We start from the raw sequence: 23,755 nt of genomic DNA, 5'->3' as shown, positions 1-23,755 counted from the left end.
ATCGAAACCAAAAGAAGACCCGGTGTTTGATCTTAAACCTCTTCCCAGTACGCTTAAGTATGCTTATTTATATGAAAAGAAAATATATCCTGTTTTTGTCAATTCTAACCTTTCAGGATATGAAGAAGAGAGATTATTGGAAGTCCTTCATAAACACCCAAGCGCTATTGGTTATACCCTTGATGATCTTAAGGGGATTAGTCCATCTATTTGTCAGCATACTATCAATCTTGAGCCTAATGCTAAACCGGTTGTTGATCATCAACGAAAGTTAAACCCGAAGATGAAGGATGTTGTGAGGACTGAAATCCTCAAGCTTCTAGCCTCATGTATTATCTACCCTATAGCTGATAGTAAGTGGGTAAGTCCAGTACATTGTGTTCCCAAGAAAGAGGTACGACTGTGGTTGTTAATGATAAGAATGAACTAATACCTCAAAGAATTATTATTGGATATAGAATGTGCATTGATTACATGAAGCTAAACAAGGCAACCAGGAAGGACCAGAACCCGCTGCCATTCATTGACCAAATGCTTCAAAGATTATCCAAAACACTCACTTTTGTTATCTTGATGGGTACTCTGGCTTCTCTCAAATTCATGTTAACACCGCCGATCAAGAGAAGACCACTTTTACTTGTCCCTTTGGTACTTATGCTTATAGACGTATGCCTTTTGGTTTATGCAACGCTCCTACTACTTTTCAAAGCTGTATGTCCGCTATCTTTCATGTTTTTTGTGAGGAAATTGTGGAGGTCTTCATGTACGATTTCTCCGTCTATGGAACCTCTTTTGACCATTGTCTCCACAACCTTAATAAAGTTTTGCAGAGATGTAAGGAGACGAACTTGGTACTCAATTGGGAGAAGTGCCACTTCATGGTAAATGAGGGGATTGTTCTTGGCCACAAGATTTTTGAAAGAGGAATCGAGCTGGACAGGGCAAAGATTGAAGCAATCGAGAGAATGCCTTATCCAAAAGACATAAGAGGTATTCGTAGTTTCCTCGGTCGTGCTGGTTTCTATATGAGATTTATTAAATACTTTTCTAAAACTTCGAAACCCCTAACTAATCTTCTCCAAAAGGATATTCCTTTTGTGTTTGATGAAGATTGTAAGGAAGCCTTCGAAGTTCTTAAGAAAGCCTTGATAACCGACCCTGTAGTCCAACCACCTGATTGGAATTTGCCTTTTGAAATCATGTGTGATGCTAGTGATTTTGCTATTGGAGCTGTGTTAGGACAAAGGGTTGATAAGAAACTGAATGTTATCCTTTATGCTAGCAAAACCCTTGACACTACTCAAAAGAATTACGCTACTACTGAGAAAGAATTTTTAGCGGTAGTGCTTGCTTGTGATAAGTTTATGCCTTACATTGTTGATTCTAAAGTCATTATTCATACTGATCATGCTGCTATTAAGTATCTTATGGAAAAGAAGGATGCCAAACCAAGGCTTATCAGATGGGTCCTTCTTCTTCAAGAATTTGATTTGCAGATTGTTGATAGGAAGGGAGCAGACAACCCTGTAGCAGAGAACCTTTCCAGGATGGAGGACATACCACATGAACCTATTCCGGTCAATGATAGTTTTCCTGACGAATAGTTAGCTGTTTTACAGGCGAAATCTAATTCAGATCCATGGTATGTAGATTATGCTAACTTTATTGTTGCAAAGTTTTTGCCTCCAGGTTTAACATTCCAGTAGTGGAAGAAGCTCTTCCACGACTTGAGGTACTACTTTTGGGATGGCCCACATCTTTTTAGAGAAGGTGCAGATGGAATTTTGAGGAGATGCATACCGGAGCATGAGCAGAAGGATATCTTGAGACAATGTCATAGCAGTCCTTATGGAGGACATCATGCCGGTGAGAGGACCACACACAAGGTTCTCCAATCAGGTTTTATTGGCCCACTCTCTTCAAAGATGCTAGAAATATGTTTTATCCTGTGATAAGTGCCAGAGAGTTGGTAATATTAGTAGGAGGAATGAGATGCCTATGAATTATTCGCTAGTCATTGAGCCTTTTGATTTCTAGGGTTTTGATTTTATGGGTCCTTTCCCTCCTTCACACAAGTACACTCACATCTTAGTAGCTGTAGATTATGTGACCAAGTGGATTGAAGCAATCCCCACTGAAAGTGCCGATCACAAGACATCTTTGAAAATGCTGAAGGACGTAATATTCCCCTAGTTTGGTGTGCCTAGGTACCTCATGAACGACGAAGGATCACATTTTACACACAGTGCTTTTATAAAATCTCTAGCCAAATATGATGTTAATCATAGAATTGCTTCACCGTACCACCCTCAAACAAGTGGGCAAGTTGAGCTCACAAATAGAGAGAGAAGTTGATCTTGCAAAAGACACTGAACATTTCTAGAAAGGACTGGTCCAATAAGTTAGGAGATGCCTTGTGGGCATATAGAACTGCTTACAAAAATCACTTGGGGATATCTCAGTATAAGATGGTTTATGGCAAGGCATGCCATCTACCTCTAGAATTAGAGCACAAAGCTTTCTCGGCTGTTAGAGAGCTTAATGTTGATCCAAAGCTTGCTGGTGAAAAGCGTCTCATGAACTTGACTTCTCTAGATGAGTGGAGAAGTGAAGCTTACGTGAGTGCAAAAATGTTCAAAGAAAAGTTAAAGAAGTGGCATGACAAGAGAATTTTGAAACGTGAATTTAATGTTGGTGACAAAGTTTTGTTGTATAGATGTCGTTTCAGGTTTTCTCCAGGTAATTTACTTTCCAAATGGGAAGGACCGTACCATATCGAATAAGTATACCGCTCCGGTGCAATCAAGATTAATAATTTTGAAGGCACAAAACCACATGTTGTGAATGGGCAAAGACTTAAGCATTACATGGCTGGAGACCCCATCAATGTAGAGGTGGATGTGATACAAGTAGCCACTCATGAAGAACATATAGCAACACTGTATCCGACACCGTCAGAAGTAGAATAAGAGAAGGTATGAAATACGGTAAGGAAACTTCGCGAACATCGACAAAAGTTCCGTTTTATGCGTTTTTGCAAAATTAAGAAAATTCCGAGCCGAAGCGGGGCCGGAGAAGATCTCCAGGTCACCTAGGCGACCTGCTCGCGCGGGCTGGCCCATGGCTACGCCAGGAGGCCGCCTGGACAACCTGGAGCCTATCTCCGACTCCAGTTTGGCTTGTTACCTTCCTTTCGGTGCAAAAAGTTTTCCTATATATTTTCCCGGATCATCCCGGCGTTGTATCTTGCGATTCCGTGCATTTTCTTTTCAATCTGTTTGTGCGAGCAGAACTTTGAGAGAACTTAGGTGCCATGGCTTCCCCAGAGTCTACCAAGGACAAGTTCCTCGTGAACATCATCAACCCTTATCTCGCGGAGGTAAAAATACACCCTCAAACCCTTTGGGTGGAGGATGGTGTCCTCCACAAAGAGGATTTGAAGGGACTTGTCAAGGAGGGGAGCACCAGTGCCAGGCTGGAAGAGGTGGAGCAAGAAGTCTTCAAATACAAGTTGATGATCGAGCGTGGTGTTGAGGCCAACTATGATATCATCGCTAAGCTGAAGAGGGAGCATGAGGAGGAGATGAAGGAAGTGCGATCAAGCATATCTGCACTAGCAGCCAAAGTGTTCGAGCTTCAAGGGCACATCCATGACTTTCAAAACCAGAACTGTGAGTATGAACTTAAGTTTTTGCGCTTGGGCTTAGCTGCCGAAAGAAAGAACCAGGAGACTGAAGAATCCTGTGTGGAAGGAGTACCTCTGCCATGGAAGCGTTTTGCTAAGGATTACCTGAGGAACAAGAACAAGGATGAAGAGTAAAATCTTCATGGGTAATGTCATTCCCTTAGCTTGTTCCAAGATTGGGGGAGTGCTCGCTATCTTTATTTTTATCCTTTGCTTATTTTTGGTCAAGTTTAGTGCCGTATCATTTCTAGGGAAGTTATCTTATGAAATAGGTGTTTGCATTGAGGTCTATCACTCCTTTGTGGAGAGTTTGTATCCGTGAGCGTGCAGTGTCTATGATGGAATATTAATGAGAAGTTTGTTGGTTTCTTTGCTGCAATTGGTATTCTCTTCATGCAATCGATCTTATATGATGATTCTTATGGGAGTATTGATCTTACATATTAGGTATGGCTTTGAAAACTTTATTTAATCTTGGCAAACATAGCACTGGTCATAACAACAAGCATGAGTTTTTCTTGTAGCGACTTAGCCAAAACCTTTATGTTCTTATGCTTGAAGTGATGTTAAACTTTATATTGTTTTGCATCCAAGTCAACATTATTTGTCTGCTCTTAAAAGCCTTTGCTAGCCAACCCTTGTACTAAGCGGGAATACTCCTTGTGCATCCATACCCTGAAACCTCAACCTTCCCTAGAGTCCACCATATCTTCCCTACATGTGGTATTTCACCGCCACTCCTAAAGTATATTACTCATGTCCTATGTTTAAAGCTTCAAATATTACTCCTTTTTTTGTGCCTCTGCTTTAGCTCATGAGGAAGTAGTAGGTAATTCATGATCTTCTCATACTGGACAAGTTTTATCTTGGGTTTGCATGTGATCTGCGAACCCTTAATACAAGGAGGGACTGGCATGAGCGCGCCCATCTCGTAAAAGATAATAACAACAAACAAAACCTCCTTCACACTTTGTTGATGAGAAATCAGAAAACTTTGGTAGTGATAAACAAAGGAGACTAAGGGGATGTGATCGTCCCCACTTTGGGAGCCGTTCCTCAAAACTTGTCCAGCATGAGAAGTATTGGGCTATCTATTAACATTCGTTAACAAATTATGCACCTCTCAAAAGCTTGTTTTACAATCTTGTTGTTTTCAAACTCCCTAAAATCTCCAGCACACGAGTTTTCCCTACTTCCCTCTATGAAGGGCCAATCTTTTACTTTTATGTTGAGTCAGTAAAACCTACTTCTTTCTATCCTGAAAAGACCAGACACTTTATGTTGACAAAGATGCATGCATTTATATTGTTTCATTGAGAATTGCCATATCACACCTTTGTTGATGTTATCGTTAAGATAAGTGAGTTGTTTGTTGAGCCTAGCTAAAGAAAACATCTTCCTTTGTGTTAGCATTTTCACTTCTTGACTAATAACATGTTCTTTCAAAAAGCTTCAATTGATCTCATCAAAATATAAGAGGAAGAGCAAAAGTTAAAAGTTATTAGTTTTTCTTTGACCAAGGACATGTTTTCCATGGTTTGACGAGTGTTCTTAGCTCTACTTTTGATTGTAATTGATATTACTCTTTCATGAGAGGCTTATGAGTTGAGATTGCTATTGAGGACGATTGAGTTTAGTAGATAAATTATGATGCTTCTTGTCCGTATTCTTATTTATTGACACTTCACTTTCTAAACTTGTGGACAGGTTTACCGAGCTCAGTGTTTGCTTGGGGACAAGCAAGGCTTGTCTAAGCTTGGGGGAGTTGATACGTCCAAAATGCATCACTATTTTGTATCATAATTTATCTCTATTCATTGATATATTTCACTTTATGATGATGTACTTAGAGTGTTTTGGCTTATTTTTCACAATTTCCAACTTTTCGGTGCCGAAACAGGAGACACATGAGTCAGTGGAAAAAATAGCACGAAGAGTTGCAATATCAGAACATATCCAATTGAGCTGAAATTGAGGGAAGAAGTTTCTGAATGGGTCCCGAAGACAGGCCAAAGAAGGGTCGGAGAGGGGCCACAGGTCACCCAGGCGACCTGCTGGCGCGCCCCCTAGGTCGCGCCAGGAGGCCGTCTGAGTGACGGGCCCCACCCCCGGCACTCTCCTTTGGCCCATATCTCCGTCTTGACCTAAAAATTCCAGGGACAGAAGAGTTTTCGCGATTCAGCCGGCGCTTCGCGGCGGTAACCTACACAGAATAAAAGACCTTTCCGGCGGGCAGATTCCCCTGGGGAGAAATACTCCTCGAAGGGGAGATCGTCCTCATCGTCATCACCATCGTCACGGGCATCATCGAGATCATCATCACCATCATCACCAACACCAGCACCATCTCCACCTTCATCCCATCTACTTTACCATTGCAATCGGAGTTGTACCTTGCACTATTCATCCCCTCTATTCTACTGGTGTTGATTACTCTTTTGTGGTGAATGCTATTGAGTTTTGTTGGAGTATTATTGTTATGACCAGATTGTTAATCATATTTTCATCACCTCTGATCATGATCTATTTTATGTCTTGTGAGTAGTTCCATTAGTTCTTGAGGATATGGGAAAAGTCTAGATGCTAGTAGTCATATGATGTTGAAGTAATATGAGTTGATTGATATTTAAGTTATGGTGTTATTCATCTAGTGGTGTTATGTGAATGTCGACTACATAACACTTTGCCTTTTTAAGGACCTAGGGAATGCATCCTGTATAAAGAATGCTTATGGTGGGTTGCCGGAGTGACAAAAACCTGAACCCCAGTTTGCATACTTTTGCATGAGGGAGTATTGGATCCTGAAGCTTATTGCTATGGTTAGTCTTTGCCTTAATTTCTCTCTTGTATTTGCGGATGCTTACAAGAGGGATTAATCATAAGAGTGTACTTGTCTTAGACTAGACGGTGCACTAGTTAAGATCCACCCGCATAACACTTATCAATACAAAACATCTCTACTATCAAAGCAGGATCGAACGTCGTGATGGTTCAACCAGCTGGATGGTTCGACCTCCCATCCCGACCGAGAACGAGTCCACCTTTCCCACCCCTTGTCGCTAGAAAAAAACTGCCACTTTCCCACCCCACCTCTCCCCACCCCTCGTTCCCGATCTCATCTCTCTCCTTCCAAAAATCATCCCAAATGGCCGCCGCCGCCTCCTTCCTCGCCGCTCCCTCCCCGCTCGCCCGCCGGCCGTGTCCGCGCCATTCCCTCCGCCACCTCGCGCGCGCCGCAGCCACCAGGCCGTCGACCGGCCCCCTCGCCCCCCCGCCTCACCGAGCCCGCGGCCGCCGCCTCCTTCCTCGCCACGCCCTCCACGCTCGCCCGCCCGCCGCGCCCACGCCATTCCCTCCGCCACCTCGCGCGCGCCGCGGTTGCCAGGCCTCCGACTGGCCCCCTCGCGCCCCCGCCTCGCCGCTGCACATGCCCCTAGCCGCCCTCGCGCCGACGCATAGACACCCCGCTGCCCAGCCACGCTGCCGCGGAAAGAGGCTCCCTGGTGGCTCTCGAAACCCCGTCGATCCCTCTCTACACACGCGGATAGCCAGCCTTGAGGCACCCACGCGGAACGGATCTGGCGAGACGCAGAGACAGACGAGAGGAGAGGAGAGGAGGAGCCCGCCGCCGATCTTTAGCGCCCAGCCGCTACCGGAGCTTCAACGCACAGCCGCTGCCGGAGCTTCAATGCCGGTGTCTTCCTCCGACAGCCTATCTTCCCCAGGTGATTCCTCCCCTCTCCGCCACTCCATCCCCTAGGGTCATGGATGGCGGCCGCCTTCCTCCTTGCATTGCATGGGCATGGTGTGTTTTTCTTGTCCAGCCCATCTTACTATTCAAGAGATTTGATATTGATTGACATGCTGTTGGTCGAATTTTATTAGAAGTCAGTACTAATGCTGCAGTTCGTCAGTCCGGAGCAGACAATTTCTTCAGAGATCATTGTATTTTCCTGAGCAGAACTTATGTACTTGAAGCTTTAATCATGATAGAACCCACCATGATAGAACTGATGTACCTAAGCAGATTTATTAGAACCCACCATACATTTTATTTCTATAGATTTATTAGAACCCACCATGATAGAACTGACGTACCCGAGCAGACAATGAGAGAGATCTTGTCATCTCTTCTCCTGGCACGAAGAACTTAATCATGGACTAGATTGAAGGTACACAATTTCAGATTTGTACGTGCAGAGGTGCGCTTAGTAACGACAGTTCTTGGCTTCATTTACCGGAACATCGTTAGGTCCTTACATGCTCCTTATTTGATCAAATTGCTGGTTAGTACTTTTACAGGAACATGGAAACCAAAATATGTGCTCTGTATCCATTCTTATCATGTGTGTGCTCTCAAAATCAAGCTTCATGCTACAACGGCCAATATAACTTAAACCAACAATCATCTAAAGTTCTGAAGATGCCTCACGATGCAGTATGTGTAGCTAACTGAAGATAAATTAATGATTTATGTTCATGTATCCTTTTAATACTGGTTCTTTTTTTTCTGTTCATGTTATGCAAGCTGGATTCAACAGTTTTCTATGGCTAAAAGTCAATTGACATGTCAATATACGCGAGCATGTCTTTGCATTTAGGAGTTCAGAAGACTTTGAGTGCACGCCAAGGGAAAGGTGAATCAGTTGATGTAGGTGAATTTTCTTGAAATGAAAGTGTGGCTTCTTAAATACCAAGCTTATATGGAAGTCTAGGGAAATCATTTTGATTTGCTTCTCTTATGGAATAACGCTTCCATTTTTCATTCTAGGCAATAAAGATTCAGAACATGCTGAAATTGAATGAAACATATATTCAATTGAAGAACTGTGATACAATGGAATATTTGTGATTGCAAAAACGTCAAACTGGAGACGAGTAAGGCATTCTCCTCTTATGTGCAGAACCCTCTGTCCCCTCTTTTGCAATCTGTCTTGTCCCCTGGTATATCATTGTCCGTGTGATGGTGCCTTGAGGAGCATCCGAGTTCAAAGATCCGGCCCTCGCCATCGGGACCAACGGGGTCGTCGCCAAGTACATCTGGTACATACACATGAACCTCCCCCCATTGCAATGTCATTGTTGTTTGTTTCGTCTGTAGGACTATGTTCCTAGAGAGCATATAAGTAGCTTCAGGATAGGGGGCAAAACCTGTATTTTTCATGATTTCTTTTTATTAGATTAGCACAAAACCTAGCAGTGCACTGAAGATTTGGCTGCTTAAAGTTCATACTACTAATATCAAAAGTTTTCAACACTTCATCGGTGATAAGTGGTGTTCGTATTCTGTAATCATCTTGGTCCCAGTTCCAGCTGGTTGAATACATATTTTTGAAGACAAAGGAAATTTTGTGTTACTAATTCATGTATTGTCATAAGTGATGTTCCTTTTTCCTTGAAATTGTTTTGCTTCATGTTAAATTTACTATAAATTGTATGTATCATGGTAGACTTCAGTTGCAAGTCAACTGGTTATCGACATCTAATTTCAGATGGCTAGAGTGAGTTTAGGTAGTAAGAGATATAGATGACGACGAGCAGTAAAATTTAGACAGGAGGTATGTGGTGCATGTTAGTTCATCAATACATAAAGGAATATTTTTGTGCGTGGTTGAGCAAAAGTTCATTGCACTCAGCTTGATGCATTCACTAGCTTCGTGCAAAAAAGGTAGCCTCACTTGCTTTTCTTGGGGTTAATTTTCACTGTTGTATATGGGAAGCTAGAAATTCTCCGATCCACTCCTGCAAAAAGTCAGCCTCACAAGTCACAAATAAACATTCATTATGTGTTGTGTCAGCCGATTTAATATTTTAGAAGTATGTTTTCAATGGAGTTCAGAGTTGCTTATTTCTCGAACTTGGACAGGATGATATGAAGCATTTGGCACCGGCGCTCACCTCTTTGACAAGCCACGCTTTTTGGGTTTGCTTGCAGTTCAGGTCCGGTCACTTGATTTCCTACTCCAACTCCTCTAATAACTGAGTATCATCAACTAATCTATGTTTGTTAGCTCTAATCCTCTGCTAATCATGCTTTCTAGATAGTTGAACTACTGACTATTGACCGAAGAAAAATTATTGATGATCAGTACCCAGGGTGCGTGTCTAATTTTTTTTTATTATGCTTATATTTTATTATGCATCTTGTACATATATAATGGTATAGATAATTCCATTGCATGTGAATGAACAGAGCATTGAGAATGGCGCTGGAACAAAACCATGGAAGCAAACTCCTTTTGCTCATATCACAATTTGTTTTTCATGGTGCAAAAGGAGAACAAGTGCAGGTGTGTGTTCAGATATGATGAAAAGAAATATGGCTACAACTGATATGATATATTGTCTTTCAGTTATGAACTTTATGGCATTAATGTCTCTCAAGTTTGGTAAGAGTTTAGACAAAATATAGGGAAAGTGTCTTATGCTATACTGGAAGATGTGATTACTTCTCTCAGTTTGTAGTGCTTGACTAGACGGTGTGTTCCTCTGTATGAAAGGCTAGATGGATTTCCCTGCCTTGTCCTCAGTTATTTTATTTGTCGGGTTTAGATTAGTAATATTCTACCACTGTTTGTAAACCAAGGAAAGTTGCAATGTTTCACCCTCCCATATAGCAGTTATTACCCCGCATACCTTTCGTTCATGATTGTCATTGTTCTCCTAAGAAATCTGAAGCTCATGCAAGGTCCACTATTTAGTACTCCCTCCGTCCGAAAATACTTGTCCTAGAGATGAATGTATCTAGACTTATTTTAGTTATAGATACATCCATTATATCCATTTCCAGGACAAGTATTTCCGGACGGAGGAAGTACTTCAGTAAGTGAATAACTCAAAAGCTTTGGAACTCCAGGTAACTGGTAGTTGTAAGACACATTAGCATGCTCCATTTTCTCACAAAAAGTAACAATTTTCCTTCAATACAAATTTTCGACCTTTATTCTCTTAAGTTTCTCATAGGAACACAATTCCTTTATGTTGCTTGTTCTGAAGAACCAAACAAGATAGATTTATGACTTTGGTAAATATACTTGAAATGGGAGGTTCTATAAAAATATCACTTGAAATATAGCAAACTATTATAATTAAATTCTTCTTAGGTTATATACAACTTCAACTTCCACTTGGCACAAGATACTTAGTTTATATCTACACGTGTTTGACATAGATAGAGTAAATCAATCTTCATACACACTGCAGGTGTGCCAAATGTCGTGTAAGCAAGAATAAGTAGCTAGGAAGTGAGACAAAGAAACTCGCTAAAGAGATCGCAGGTGTCATGCTGACCACTCTGAATCTACAAGTTCCTTGAGCTATTTTTACATTATGCGACCATCCCATCCCCGATCCATCCCTCGCCGCCGGCCATCCCAGCCCCAACCCACCCCTGATGGATTCGCCTCTCCTCATCCTCGCCGGCGTCGAGTGATGGTGGTGCTCGGGCGGCCCAAGAGCGGGCGAACCATCCCTGATGGATCCGCCTCTCCTCATCCTCGCCGGCGTCGAGTCATGGTGGTGCTCGGGCGGCCCAAGAGCGGGCGCGGCGCGGGCGGGGATCCGCCTCTCCTCATCCTCGCCGGCGTCGAGCGATGGAGGTGCTCGACCGGCGGCAGCGGCGCGCGGGGGGAGGGATCCCGCCTCCATCTGGCATTTGTCTTCTCATATGGAAGTGGTAGGGGAATTCGGCGCATGAAGAAAAGCGTAAAAGATCCATTAAATTACAATCAACTAAAGTGCATGTCATACAGTGCCGCTAAAATTGGGGCAGATATTCCATTTTTCCCATTGTCTAATATAGGATCTAAGTGATCACCATTCTGTAATTTTCCAGAGTAGGAAGCTGCTGCTTGCTGCTATAATCTTAGACTGTGGTAATGGGGGAGGCTGACGATGCTAGGGATGCGGCGGTGGAAGAGATGGATATTGATGGTGGCGACAAGCAGTGGGGCAAGGGCAGGAGGGACAGGCACACGAGGGAGGACAAGGATCACCATGGCAGTGGGAGGAGGGACAAGGATAAGGACAAAGATAAGGATGAGAGGAGGAGGGACAAGGATGATACCAAGCATAGGGACCGGGATAGGGAGAGGGAAAGCGACATGGATAACAGCAAGCAGAGGGACATGGATTCAGAGCGTGACCGTGGCCGTGACCGTGATCGCGAGAAGGACCGGAAAAGGGATACATAGAGGGAGCGGGAAAAGGAAAAGGAACGGAGGGATAGAGACAAGGACATGAGCTGTAACAGAGAAAAGATCAAGAAGGAGGATAGGGAACGGGAGAAGCCGAGGGGAAAGGACCGTGGAGAAGATGCAAATTTGTCTAAGGGTGATGAGGGAGACCAGAAGAAGGGAGTTGACTTCCCAGGAGAGTCTGACCAGGCCTCTACAAATGCCCTCCGGGACCGCATTGCGAGGTATGCCCTTGAGTAATTGTTTCTGTTAGTTCCATCCCAACAGAAAATTGGATTTGTTAGTACCTTCGTTCCTAGATTTTCACTCTGAATATAATTATATTATGGACAGATGATGTGTTTATGGAATTGTTGTTGTTTTATTATTGAAGCTATGACATTAATATCACATCATAGATAATATTTTGTAGGGCTCTAGGATATGTGTTTATCACCAGAAAACTAAAATATGTAGTTCAATCTAGAAAATAAAACATGGACAATTATTCAACAGAGAGCAGAGAGGAGAAGAGCTAAGTCTAGGCACATAAATAGGAATTCAGCTGCAACAACTAAGTTGATTCAAGTCGGCTCCTTGCCAGGGCGAAGCTTGTGCTGTGGGATGGCGCCATGGCAGCGGTGATCCAGCCCAAAGCCACGATACAAGTAGGACCGCTCAATATGACCTCAAGTTTAATCTTCTTCCCGAATCCCACAATTTTTGATTTATTAGTATTTGGTGGTTAACAGATCGAATTACGCAATAATTAGAAAAATGGATTGATACCTTGGGTGGTTGGAATCTGAATGTGCTTAGATTAAAAAAATGGATTCATACCTTTAAAAAATGGTCATCTATGTAGTACTAGATTGGCGAGACCACACACAGGCATGTATATAGTCCTGAAGTATGTTGCTTTCTTCAAGTGATTGCGTTCAGAAAGTGAAATAATAATGCGTACTCATGAATAGATCAATATGAGTGTTTTCCGATTTGACATTTTATCTCTCCAAGCTATCGCAAGAGCTGCCTCCTCTCTTAAGTTGATTGATGTAACCATGTTAACATTATTTTAAGTTGATTGATGTCTGTCCTATATGATTATGCACGCAATTGATTCCTGATGAATGAATTCCAGTTGCAAGTTGGTGGTACTTTTGCTTCTGAGATTGTGGCCACAATTCTCACTGAATTGCAACGGAGAGGGTGGGAAGAAGTTGGTGCTTGTTAAATTTTGATAGCTTTTTTGATGTTAGCAACTAGGCACTACTAACCTATCTGTCAGAATTGGTTCATTACTAAATGCAGATAACATGCGGGAGCGACTAGGAGGACCTGAACATGAGGGAGGAAACAAGCCGAAGTGAGGCCACAATGGCTTTGGGTGGTCAGTGAAGACATAAGAAAACGGACACGTGACATCCACCGTTGCCAGCACACACCATAGTACAGGAGGAAGTGGAGATGTACATTGTACTCCATAAAGATGCATATGACGCACACATAGTCAATTATAATGATATTTAATATTAATCTTTGTACGCTTAAAGTTTATTGTCCCATGGCAACGTACGTGCATTTGTGATGGAAGATAGACAATGGTGAAGAGGCAACATTCGATGTGTGTTTCTGTCATGCATGTATGCCTTTCTTCATCATTCTCTGTATTATTCATAATTTTTGCAGCTATACATAACTAATAGGTGTGCTAAATTTCATCTTTATGTTAACGTAATCTTTGTGCACACGACCATGTTCAACAAATGTAGAGAATAAAAACACTGGCATTTGTAGCACTTTTTCATTCACGGCTTTGTTTCCTATGGGTTTTCCGTGGCAACGCACGGGCATTAAACTAGTAGTACCAGATGGAATATGACGAAAGCACTTAACTGTCTCTCCCGTGTGTCCTCAAGAACGCCTTAGTCTTTATAAGTTCAGTCCCTCGGATTATCCTTTGTGTTCAAAAGGATTGGGCGACTTGCTGCACCTCGGCAATATTTACTTTCCTTGCATTTATTTACTTGTTGCTTATACTAGAAATCCCATAAAAAGCTACCTTTCAGTACTTGCAGTTATTCCTTGCTCAAGATCACTTGTTAATACCTTCTTCTCCTCATTGGGTTCGACACTCTTACTTATCGAAAAGGCTATGATAGATCCCCTACACTTGTGGGTCATCACTCGGCTGCTGCGAAGAGAGCTCGAGCAGCGCCGAATGTCCCTCCTCGAGCGATAGCGACAATGAGGACATCAGCGACAGTGGCGCACTTGGCAGGTCAGGACCTCAGGGGTTAGGTCGGAGTACGACTGCCCGAGCTCTGACACACTGCCGGCCTTGCCGTCGAGGCTTGCTCACGCCTCTCCCCCGCCCGGCGGGATTATCTTGCTGGAGCTGGCGTCGGTGCCTCGTGTTCGAGGAGGAGGCACCTTTGCAAGCTCTCACTTCTCCAGCCCCCTGCTTGGGCCACTTCACCGGGGTGGGGGCTGGCTCTCCGGCCTCAGGAGGAGGCGCGCTTGCCGGCTCCGGATCCTTCACCCCTTTGTGTACCCGATCCTCTGGTATCAAGCTAGAGGGGGTCGGGTAGTGCTTGCCGGGGCTGGTCCCGTTCTCTTCGGCACAGTGCTGGTCCCGGGAGGGCCGGCCCAGACCGTGCCGCGAGATCCCCCTTTTTGTCTTCTTGAACTTATGTCCGGCGAACGCGTTCTTCACCGAGAAACAGTGCAATAGGTTAGAGTAGCAAAAATCATTCATGTAATATGTCTGAGTCTGTTTCAAACAAATGAATGAAATGCTGTTTCCTTTGCATCTGATCCTTCCCCTTGTATGATACGCCTTTTGTGTTTTTTGGAAGCTTGCCGGTGTGACTGGGCCTGCCGCTAGTGCTTTGAGGAACGGATCCTTAGCAGTTCGCTTGAGGGGTTGTTACCGGCAAGGCTCCTTGCCGCACTCAGTGCAACCATTACATCGTCGAGCCTGACTTGAGGTGAAATAAGGTGCTATGCAGCCACTTACACTGTTGAACAATTTTGAGACAATGTGAAGGCGCTCCGTGGCCGTTCAGGTTGTTGAACTAGTTCGAAATATAATTAAGGCACACTGATCCTGACAAGGTTCCATCAACGTGCAGGTTTCTCAAACAAGGTTTGGGATCTTTCAGAAAGGGAACAACCTATCTACTCTGAAATCTCAATCTGAAATACTTATCACTTATCTGTCGTGTCGCAGCTCTTCTCTTTGCGACGCTTGGGTATTTTTCCGGGGCCTCAGATCCCTGGCAAGCATGAGACTATACTCTTCCGGCAACCTCTCCTCCGACAATGGTATTTGCCGACAGTTTCTCGATTGTCGTATAGAAGGGGGGTTGTCGGAGCATAACTCCTTTTCTTGTTTTGCCTGGCCGCGCTGACGGAGCCCCCGAGCGTACCTTTGGTGAAGACGTGGTGCTTCCGGGGGGGGGGGAGCGTTTGGCTGGAGTGCGTGCCTGGGTTCCGGGGCCCGTAGGCGCATTCTCGACGTCTATGCACCTCTCCGTGGAGGCGCGTCGGCTGGAGTATGCGCCAGAAGCCTCGACAGAGCCCCCAAGCACACCCACGATAGTTGCACACTGTCCCGGAGCGGTGCGTCAGTATGGCGCCTTCGAGCTCGAGGTCTCCGTCCCCCCTTTTCCTGTGTTCACACAGCAAGGCGCTCGCGCAGGCGTTGGGAGGCCTTTAGTGAAGTAGAGCGACCATCGCTGCGCCCTGCTTCGAGGGACTGCATTAGCGGCTGAATCTTCCAAAATATGACGCTGAACTTGCTTGAATCCATGAAGAAGCTCTCAACCATCGCCACCCCCTAACTGGCACGCCAAAGATGTTGGGGGAAAACCAACACCTATGGGAAACTCAAGCAGTCCCTTGAGCATTTGGCGCGGAGAGGGAGGTATGGCGTCGAGAGTGGAACTATTTATCAACACCGACAAGGTTCTCTTTACCCAGGTTCGGGCCGCTTGACGCGTAAAACCCTACTCCTGCTTAGTTTGTATAGTGGGCTTACTGTTGGTTGATTTTGCTATAGTAACTTAAATGGTGATTAGGGAGTCTGTGTTACCAAAAATGTCCAACCCCTAAGAATGAGCTTTGGGCCTCCTTTTATAGGCAAAGGGGTCACCAACAGTGTGCTCACGGGAGGTATAGTGAATAGTGTTCACCGCTCTACTTCTTCGGTGGTGTCAGGGGCAGTAAATGCCTTGTCTGGCCCCTGACCTGCCGCAAGGTGGTTGCGACACCTACCCAGGTGGATCGACACCTAGGCCTTGCGCTGGCACACGAGTGGTGTGCTGGAGGAGTCGGATTGTGGTAGAAACTGGTGGGGGCACCTGGCGAGCGAAGAGGAGCTTGCTGGCCTGGAGCCTCCTTCGGGTGACTTGGTCACCTACCCGACAAGGAAGGCTTGACGGAGGCTTGGATACTTTCCCGGCAAGGAGGGCTTGTTGGGGCCTTGTGTCTGGATCCCTTGTATCCCACGCCTCACTAGGCGAGGGAAGGGCGCGACCTTGGCGGGTCTTGGATTGCCTCCCTGCCGTCTTCCCGCCACACTGCTGCCGGGGGCGTTGCCGATGCCCGTGCACAAGTCTGGGGCACAAGGGACCCCAGTCTCTAGTGGACCGACACCGCGCGTTCCACCTCGCGATTGAACCGACCGGAAACCAAGGACGGCCCAAAGGGGGGAGGGGCTATGAGCGCAATTACGCCCCTGAGTCGTGATGCTCAGGGGTTCCCCTTGACGTGCGAGCGACTCCGATGCTCCTCCTAAGAAACCGATGATATAAGACTCTCGAACTCCTTCAGCACTCTGCATCTGTAGGGTCTGCCCCGCGCGTACCTCCCTGCGGTTGAACCAACCAGAAAACGATGTCTCAAAAGGGAAAGGGGCTATGGGCGCAGTTCAAGCTCCTTAGTCGCGATGCTCAGGAGTCCCCCTTCACGTACGAGTGACTCGAGCGTTCTTCCTAAGGGATCCAAAGTGATTTGTCGAGCGCACTGGGCTTTGCGTCGGCAGGACGCGCCCCACGCGTACCTTCCCACGATTGAAATATCCAAGGATGGCCCAAAGGGGGAAGGGGATACGGGCACAGCTAGGCCCCTGAGTCGCGATGCTGAGGGGTCCCCCTTGACGTGCGAGCGCCTACGTACCTTTAGCTGTTTGCCCCAAGCGCTGGGCATGGGCGAAGTCGCGGGTGGAATGCGTTGATCTCCTTGCCGGCCGAGGGTGTAGCCATGGACGGGCTGTGTTGGTGCAAGCTGGGGGCATAGTCATTGGTGGATTGCATTGGTGCCAACTGAGGGCGTAGTCATTGACGGACTCTGTTAATTGCCCCTATCTGTACCCAACATGAAGCATAGGTCTTCCACTAGGCATGGGATGGACCCCTCTGTGTCCTCGGGGGGCCTTGGGCGTATACAACCTCTGCTCGTTATTACGTGAGAGTGTCCCTACCTCATAGTGGGGTCTATCTGGGAGGTCGCGAGGATTCTTTGGCCTCGCGAGTGTCCCTACCCCCGAGGCACTGGGGCCTGATCTTCTCCCAAGCGCGGAGCGTAGGGCTGCCACTATGCGTGGGATGGACCCCTCCGTGTCCTCGGGGGGCCCTGGGCGTATACAGCCTCGGCTCGTTATTACGTGAGAGTGTCACGGTGGGGGTGTATACGGGAGGTCGTGAGGACGCTATGGCCTCGCGAGTGTCCCTACCCCCGAGTCATTGGTGGACTGAGTTGACTTGGTTTGGGTCATTGGTAAACCCTGCCGACTTCTTCTTCTTTGGGAGCGAGGCTGCATATCTGCATGGCCAAACTTTGACCGGAGCTCCCAAGTGGGGGGCCGACCGACCAACAATATAACCAAGGCAGAACGTTAGGATGCCAAATAGGAGAAATAGAACAACCAAACGATGCATAAGCGAAAGTAGTAGCCGAGGAGTGTCCGAAGCTGGGGAAGGCCGCATGGCCCCTCGGATGCCCTCGGACGGGTTGAACCGAAAAGTTACCCGACAGCGGCCAACAAGAAGTCACCTGGCGGCGGAGTCGTTGAAGTGCCGGAGGCTCCGTTGTCGCTTGATATCTTGCCTCCACGGTCACGACCCTCACGGGTGCACCGCCTCCCGAGGCTCGGGGCCTTCGCTTGGACCGAGCATCCCCTCCTCCTCCTCGCGGCGCCCCAGCAGGCGGGGTACGAGCATTACCTGCTGGAGCCTCTGGTTTGTGGGAGCCGCGTTCCCCAGCCCGAAGGGCATGAAGGCGTTGGCGCCTGGGTACTCCCATCGGTAGCCAGTCAGCGTAGGCCAGAAGGGGCCGTGTGCCACGGCTATGTTGGTTGTGGACGTGTTGATGCAAATGCGGGGTCGGTTAACCATGCCAACGACAGCAACTACGATAGGTGGTGCAGGGCAGTCACCGCGTCGCATGGCCTGGGCCTCGAGATGTTCTCGGATTGATCTATTGACGGACTCACGAGAGCTGGTCAGACGTGATCTGGAGCACGCCCTCGGGATGTGCTCGAACGCCGCCTCCACCTCACCGATTAGGCTAGGGGCCTCCTCGGTGGGAGCCCCCAGCTCTGACCCAAGAGGGGCGTCGGGCGCACATACCTATGCGATGGGGGGTAGGGCTCCGTCCCCGGGCACGGAGCCCGAAGCAACGAGGCACTCCGTGGGGAGGAGCTCCTTCTTTTTCTTGCGCGGATCCTCGCGAGGCAGCTCGTCGTTTTCATCGCCCGAGCGTTCCTCCGCCGCCGCATGGTACGCTCGCTCTAGTGCACAGATGACATCCTTCTCGTGCCAGGGAATGGTGATGACGCTGCCACTCCTCGGCATCTTGAGGACATTGTATCCATGGTGGACCACTGCCATGAACTTGGCGAGCGCTGGGTACCTGAGGATGGTGTTGTATGGTAGGTGGATGTGCGCGATGGCGAAGGCGATGACCTCAGTGTGCTAGTTCTGGCGCTTGCCGAAGGTGACGGGCAGACGCACATGCCCAATGGGTACGGTGGATCACTCTCTTGCCCCTAAGAAGGGCTTGGTTGGCATGAGCTGCTCATACGGCAGCTGGAGTTTCTCGAAGGTCTCAACTGAGAGGACGTTGAGCCCAGCTCCACAGTCAGTGAGGGGCTTGGTGACGAGGACGTTGCTGATGTTTCGGGTGCACATCATTGGGAGCTTGCGACCATGAACGAGCACCTCAGCTGGTCGCTTGGTCGAAAGCAATGGTGGTCTAGGACCAGTTGAGGGGACGCCTCGCTTCAGGCCTCGAGAGGGCGACGTTCACTTCCTAGGAAAACTGCTTGAAGGCGCGGTTGGAGGCTGGGGTGTGGGCGCCGCCAGGATGGAAGCCACTGCTCTGGCCTCCTAGAAGCCCCCAGCCCCATCGTCCTACCTGTCTTCATCCCTCCTCCTAGGCTATGGAGGCAAGGGGGCGGCCCGGCCTCCCGAGGGCGAGCCTCACGAGGTTGGCCGCGTCGCTGCCCCTCTCGAGGATTATCACGCCAGCGGTCCTCTTGAGGCTGGCCACGCGAGGTGTCCTCCTGAGGCTGTTCACGCCACCCCTGACGCGGCTCACGGTCGTCCCAGCGGCCCCCATTGCGGCCTCCTCCGCACGCAGGGCTTCTGTCGAACTGTCCGGGGCGCCTGTTGAAGTGCTCGGCACGAACCAAACGGATCTCTTGACACTCAGAGGTGTCTTGGCCACTCGTGCCATGGAAGATGCACGTCGCCCCCCCTCCGGATGGGCACTCTCTCCCTCGGGTATGCTTCGCCTCAGGCTCAGCAGCAAGCACCGCCAGGGCCTTGCGCTTCAACTCCTTGGCTTTGGCTTTCTTCTCTTCTGGGTCCGCCGCCTAGGGCCCGTTGAGCAACAGGCGTCCTTATTTTGCCTTGGTGCATTTGCTTGCCAAGTTGAACATCTCCACTGCGGTGCTCATTTCATCGTTCATGGCGAGCTCTTCCTTCATATTGAGGTTGGTGACTCCGTCGGAGAACGCCGAGATGACGGCCTCGTTCGATGCCTTGGGGATCTTGAGGCGCATGACCGTGAAACACTGTATGAACTTGTGCATGGTCTCTCCCTCCTGCCGCTTGACGCGCCACAAGTCGTTCATGGTGGGAGCGCGATCGCGGGTGCCCTGGAAGTTGGCGATGAAGCGCTTGCATAGGCCGTCCCAGGAGGAGATGGATGCCTTCGGGAGCTTGATGAGCCATGAGAGTGCGCCGCCCTTGAGCGCCATCGGTAACTAGCACGCCATGATCTTGTCACCTCTCCTGCCGCCCTGATGCTCAGCGTATAGAGTTGCAGGAACTCAGCCGGGTCTTGGGTGCCATCGTAACGTGGAGGCAGGTTGGGCTTGAACTTGAAGAGCCATGCGACGGGGTAGAACTCGGGGGCGATGGCGAAACACCCCACCGGTCCAATAGGCACGGTACCGCGGGGGCTCCCGGGTCTTGTTGCTCCACAGGGTCTGCCTCAAGCGGGGCGCGTTCCTAACGCGGGATATGCAATGCCGGGGGCGCGCACGTGTTGGCGCGGGGGGCGGGAAAACATCTGGCAGCTCACTTCATCCCAGGCCCCGCCCTGGGTTCACGAGGCCGGGCGCGGGGTCATGCTTTCTGCCTAGGCTCGGGGTCCGCGACACGCCACGGGGGTGGGGGCGGCGTGTCTTGTTCCTTGTTGTTCTCTAGGGACTGCTGGGGCCAGACTGAGGAGGAGAGCACCGCTGAGTCACTAACGACGGTGATGAGCTCCTCAATGCGATGGAGCTAGTCATTGTGGCGGTCTGGAGCGGGCGAGTAACGGAGCAGCTCGGTGGCCATGGCGAGCTTGCGGCGGCCGTGGGCCATCTCTGGCCGAGCGCGCGATGCCAACCCCGAAGGCCTGCCGAGCGACGGCGTGGCGGTGCGGCCGTCGACCGGCTCGATCGCCGACTGGGAGGAGACCTGTTGCTCTTGAGCTTCGGGGCTGGTGGCAGCATTCACGACGGGTGACGGCAACCGGCATGTGCCGGCGGCACCGACGGGCGTGGTTTGGGCGATGCGGGTGGCACAACGTTCTGCGTGAACCCGACGAGCATCAGCAAACGGAGCCGTGGAGCTTGGTGAGGGTGGAGCTTGGAGTAAACCTCGACACGCCCCTACCTGGCGCGCCAAATGCTGAATTTTGGGCTTCGCAAAACCCTAAGGATTCGAACACTGGGGCGTGTATGTAGGTCTCTCCCTACTTCGCCTCGCCTAACCCTCTATTCGATGGAAACGATGAAGGACTCACTCGATGGCGTGGGGAACACATAACACAACAGTTTACCCAGGTTCGGGCCGCTGCAAAGCGTAAAACCCTACTCCTGCTTTTGGTGGATTGCCTCTCACGTAGGTGGTGGATGAATTAGTACAGTTTTCTTGGGCCTCCGGAGTTCGAGCGACTAGCTGTGTTGTTCTACCGTCCGAATGAACTCTCCCTCTCAAGTATCATACCCTCTCTATTTATAGCGGAGGCCCGGGTCCTCTTCCCTCATAGCTTCGGCGGGAAGGGATCCCACAACGACCAATTTTGAAGGGGAACAAGGGAACATGCTCCCCTGCCCAAAGGTGGTCTTCCCCTGCAAAGTAACTGTCCGTGTCGCAGAGACGGGCTCGTGGATGACGTTTGCCCTAGTGGTGGGAGGCTAAGGCTTTGTTGCACCATAAGGGAAACCTTTGCAAGATGCCTTTGGAAAACCTATACGCTCCCGCCTCCTTTGCACGAAAGGGGAAACTGTCCCGTCCTGCCATCTGCTGCTCGCTTGTCCTTTCCTGGCGTCACCCTTGAGTCCTGAGGCCCAACCTTGCCTCGGAATATCCGTCTTGGAATATCCGTCCTGAGGAGGTCCCGTGTGGGTCTTGACGCTCCTCCTCCTTGTGAGGCTAGGCCCCTCACGAGGGACTTTCCTTGAGCTATGTCGGGCCCGTTGGTTTGCTCCGGTGAGGTGGTCCCGCCCTGGGCCACAGGCAGGCGGGTATGGGTACCACCAGTCCCAGTACGCCGACAATATCCTACTCATGCTAGTATGCAATGATAATTATTCATAAACATGTTCATGACCGTCTTCGCTCTCTAGATGGTCGCTTCCCAACCTAACTTCTAGACTTCGCGTGTACTAAGGGGGAGTACTGCTTGTGCATCAAAATCCTTGAAACAAAGTTATTTTAGATGAGTCCACTATACCTACCTATATGCGGTATTACCTTGCCATTCCAAGTAAATTTGCATGTGCCACCTCTAATATTTCAAACAACCTTTTGTTTTGTCTGCCTGGACCGCTCATGGAGTGACAGGGGGCGGTAAATATCTTCCATGCTAAGTGGGTTATTATCATGATGAGTGTTGCACTCGTCCTTGCACGAGAGGGGCTGGTAAAAAGGGACTCCCAATCCCGAATCATAAATCACAAGTAATTAAACAAAACTCCCACTGGATTGTTGCTGGTATGGATGGCACCCGTGGATTCGGCTAGTCGTGGAGTACGTTTGTTGGTGGAGGGGGAGTAAACCTTTGCTTTTACCGCCTAGGAACCGCAGCTAATTTGTTTAGCATGGAATATATTGATAACTCTTGGTCGTAACGTTGACAAGAAGGGTGTACCTCCCAAAATAAGTTTTCTCTTATTTTTGCTATGAGCTCTGACACCACTACAAACCCCTGCTTCCCTCTACAAAGGGAATTTCTATTTCCTTTCATGTTATTTTATTTTTAATTTGATTCATCACCTTCTCAAATAAGCACGAGACCTAAGAGCGCTGTTGTCATCCTCATGTTTTGTGTCTAGTTAGTCGTTGTTTGCAGCATGACTCGATCTCTTTTACCATGAATTACAATGTCTAGTCGCTGCTTGAACTTTGGAGGTGCCCTACATTTATGTTTTGTGGTATCAGAAAGGGCTAGCGAGATACCATAATTGTCATATTATATCATGAATGTTTTGACCAAGTGTTGGCTTTTGAGTTATCTTATTATTGCTCGCTAGTTGATTATGACATTGATATGAGCTAATATAGTTTCTATGAGTTATTGTCGATATGATTAGCCATGATTTATGCTCAAAACCTGGGTGCTCTCTAAGCATGTATATGGAAACAAGAACAAAAGAGTTCGCAAAAGTTTTTCTTTATTACTTTCAGTTTATTAACTGAATTGCTTGAGGACAGACCATGGGTTAAGCTTGGGGGAGTTGATACGTCTCCATCGTATCTACTTCTCCTAACATTTTTGCTCTTGTTTTGGACTCTAATTTGCATGATTTGAATGAAACTAACCCAGACTGATGTTGTTTTAAGCAGAACTACCATGGTGTTGTTTTTGTGCGCAAATAAAAGTTCTCGGAATGGAACACAACTTATTAGAGATTTTTTTCGAATAAATCATAAATACTAGAACCAAGACCAACCAAAGGGGAGGCCTCACGCGCCAACTAGACATCTGGGCGCGCCAGGTCCCGTGGCGCTGCTTGTTGTCTACTGGGGCCCACATGGCCCCATTGACCCTAATTCCAACGCTATAAAATCCTATTTTCGGAGAAAAAACAGGGAGGAAGTTTCATCGCGTTTCACGATATAGAGGTATCTCCATCTCCTGTTCTTCATCGGGAGGCCTAATCCGGAGTCCGTTTGGGGTTCCGGAGAGGGGAATCTTCGGTCTTCGTCACCACCAACCCTTCTTTGTCGCCAATTCCATGATGCTCTCCACCGGGAGTGAGTAATCCCTTCATAGGCTTGTTGGTCGGTGAAGAGATGGATGAGATTCGTCATGTAATAGAGTTAGTTTTGTTAGGGCTAGATCCCGAGTATCCACTATGTTCGGAGATAGATGTTGCTATGGCTTTGCTATGCTT

The 23,755-nt window shown here is 48.0% G+C and overlaps 2 long non-coding RNA genes across 3 annotated transcripts; both read left to right on the top strand.

The window, feature by feature from the left end:
• Positions 1–8,292: 8,292 nt before the first annotated feature.
• LOC123404100 lies at positions 8,293–9,764 on the top strand. 2 transcript variants are annotated; one of them, XR_006611637.1, is made up of 4 exons: positions 8,293–8,340; positions 8,457–8,728; positions 9,552–9,625; positions 9,727–9,764. It is a non-coding gene; the product is annotated as an uncharacterized LOC123404100 (long non-coding RNA). The 2 variants fall into 2 exon arrangements; XR_006611636.1 differs by having other exon boundaries at positions 8,293–8,336; positions 9,727–9,763.
• A 2,199-nt stretch (positions 9,765–11,963) lies between these two features.
• Positions 11,964–13,339, top strand: LOC123402715. Its single transcript, XR_006611336.1, has 2 exons — positions 11,964–12,104; positions 13,171–13,339. It is a non-coding gene; the product is annotated as an uncharacterized LOC123402715 (long non-coding RNA).
• The last annotated feature ends 10,416 nt before the right edge of the window (positions 13,340–23,755 follow it).

The sequence above is a fragment of the Hordeum vulgare genome, chromosome 6H (genome assembly GCF_904849725.1).
Source record: "Hordeum vulgare subsp. vulgare chromosome 6H, MorexV3_pseudomolecules_assembly, whole genome shotgun sequence".
Taxonomy (NCBI): domain Eukaryota; kingdom Viridiplantae; phylum Streptophyta; class Magnoliopsida; order Poales; family Poaceae; genus Hordeum; species Hordeum vulgare.
Note: the sequence above shows the minus strand (reverse complement) of the source record. Positions and strands in the feature narration are given on the sequence as shown.